Source organism: Nanorana parkeri, unplaced genomic scaffold, assembly GCF_000935625.1.
Source record: "Nanorana parkeri isolate BGI_ZX_2015 unplaced genomic scaffold, ASM93562v1 scaffold1876, whole genome shotgun sequence".
In the NCBI taxonomy this organism is placed as follows: domain Eukaryota; kingdom Metazoa; phylum Chordata; class Amphibia; order Anura; family Dicroglossidae; genus Nanorana; species Nanorana parkeri.
Window position 1 is genome coordinate 101,875 of NW_017308144.1, and position 2,876 is coordinate 104,750.

Here is a 2,876-nt window from a genome sequence, read left to right on the forward strand (position 1 = left end):
ATGAATGTCGTTCAAAATTTCAGTTGATTTTTTAACATTGGATTTTAGAATTAATGGAGTTTCTGAAAGGAAAACCACATTTATTCTTTCAAGAACAAATTTCCAGTCAAAATTGATCATTGATTTGACCTCAATAACTATTAGCAAATATAACGAACGTTCCTCATTTTTTAAACCAGCTTTACAGACGGTCATAGCATTCCAGCTAATAAGACCTTCACTGTGCCAAACGCCAAACACCTGTGAGGCAGACACATCCAGGCAGCAGTTTAATGAGACAAATAATGGATTACTTGATTCTTCGACATTACATTTATCCTCTTGAAAGTGTATTTCCACTTTCACAGCCAAATAGGGATAACACCTATTTTTTTATTTGTTACAAGTTCCCATTCACATTTAATATGCTAAAACAGTTTTTAGCAGTTTAAATGGCTTTTTCTTGGGTTAGGGCTTCTTAAATGTTAACACTTTTACTTCCTTCTCCTTCTTTGTAATGTTAGTAGGGGCTGTGAGGGGTTTAACCCTGTTTGAACTGTGCTAACTCATTTCATTATAATGTGTGAAGTAGATTTAAACACTGCCTGTTCTAACAATTGGTTAAAGGATTAAAAGGCTGGATTTTGCATAGTATGTTAGTGAAGTTAACACAATTCACACATTTCAATCCTAAGTCTTTCCATAAGGACAGATCACTGTGAAGGTGCTCAGAAAAACCTGGATTCATCCATGTTGCCTACTGCAAAGAGTTCTCAAATTTGACTGTAAAAGTGGAAATACACTTTAAGGCTTTGATAAGTGCGACCATACAAAGACATAGGCATTTTCTCTTCCAGCATGTCAAGTGTCTCATAACTAGCCTAAAAGTCATCCACATCTCCTAAGGAAAGATTCAAGATTTAGAATACTTGTCCAGCATTCCTCCTTTTGCTGGGCAATTAGCATCCATATGTTAACTGAACGACTTGCCATCCTCCTCCCCTGTTTCCACAATCCTTCCAAAAGTAGAGGGAGTGGAGGCAGGTGGCAAAAAAAGCTGGTTTACTTTGGGGTATAATGTCAGACAGCAAGGCTCTTTTAAGGAACCAGAGGTGGTTTGATTTTTTCTGGAACTTGGGCGTAAAGAACAGCAAAAGCCCAACTCCATGAAATTGTTTCCCCTAGCAACAGCAATACACCCTGGTGTTGGGAAGACAGAGCTAGCCATGCAAAAACAAGACTACTGGGGGCCATGGACCAAGAGTGTAACAGGAAAACAAGGTGTGAGAGATCAAACCTCAGACACCCCAAAACAGGCAAGTAGATATAAGGGAAGTCTTTCATTTATCTGAACAGAGCTGGTGCCTGTAGTCATCAATGCTGTCTCCTCCTCTGGACACATAATGCAGAAGGTACAGCGGTGTGTAAGGGCTCTTTAAATAGGCAAGGTTCTGCAGTCTGTACTCCCTCCATTGGAGCATATAACCAGAAGTGGATAGTCTAAGCCCTCCCCCACATTCCACAGGCCAGAACTCAGGGCCCATCTGTCCCCTGGCGTAGCCCCTAGCTGAAGTGACACCTGACACTACGGGTCAAGGAGTAGCACAGTAATGCTCAGAAAACTGGTCCCGGGACCCTTCTTCTATTGAAGGGGCTGAGCCTTTGAAGGCCCTGGTTCTCTGAGATCATGGAGCAGAGGAGGGTCTTCCTCACTCATCAAGAGTGTGGTCCAGGGGGCATAAAGGAGAAATAAATTACTCTGCTTTAATACCCAAACCCTGGTGGTAAGCTGTCAAAAGAAAGAAAGATTAAGGAGGAAAGAGAGAACTTGCCTCCTGTCAGAGATACCGTGTCCCCACACCGCATACAGGTATCTCTACGGGAAAACCAAATGTGTGACCACACTAGACAAGGTATATGAGCACAGGGTTTATTAAACACACCAAAATCATAAAAACACAAACAACCCTACCAACACCCACAAGTATCAAACAATAACCCTAGATGCAAACAACAAAACCACATACAAAGGGCAAGTGAAACCTGGGAAGCACGGCAACACAAGGGGAGCCACGGAGCAATGGTCAGGGTACGGGGGGCACCAGGACTCAGGAAATGGCAACAATACTGAGCCAAAGTCCAGACTGCAGGGAGGGATTAAATACCCTCCAAGTTAGCACCAGGTGGTGAATAATCACTGGCAGTTGGGAGACACCGGATGGTAAGCACTGGAGTTGCAGGTTCCAGCACCACCCAGTGGTGGTCTGGTACCTGACAGCTCCTGGCTGCCTGGAAACACCTGCAGGTGAGTGCAGGAACTGCAGGACCTGGTTCCAGCACCACCTGGAGGTGCTATGTTCCCTGACACCTCCCCTCGCCCATGAGTTTCAGCAGAATGTTTTCGTCCAGAGGAGGAAACACAAATACTGACCAGTATAGAATTTCTTTTAAAAATGTTTTGGTCATGTGTTTCATGTTCTGTTGGAGGAGTTGCCAATCTTTGTCCTAGAAGATGATTTCAGGAAAATTATCTGGGGAGAAAAAAGCAAATGGATAGAAAAATATAAACTTTTTGCAATAGAGAAAATAAGTCCCCCGTCCCCACATGCACACGCAAACATGCGTCAAGCCCACCTACGTGCGCAAAAACGCTGATTACATCCATTGTGCCGCACATGTTACATATTGCCGCGAACGTCGGAATGAGAGCAATAATTCTAGGGTTATCAATCACTGATAACACTAAACTGATGAGCGGTAAAAGTTTTTAAAGCGTCGGCTATGGTCAATTTTGAGTATGGTAGTTTTTTGCGATTTAACGGGTGCGCGCAATTTTAAAGCTTGACATGTTTGGTGTCTATTTACCCGACGTGACCCCGTCTTTTATATTTTACCCA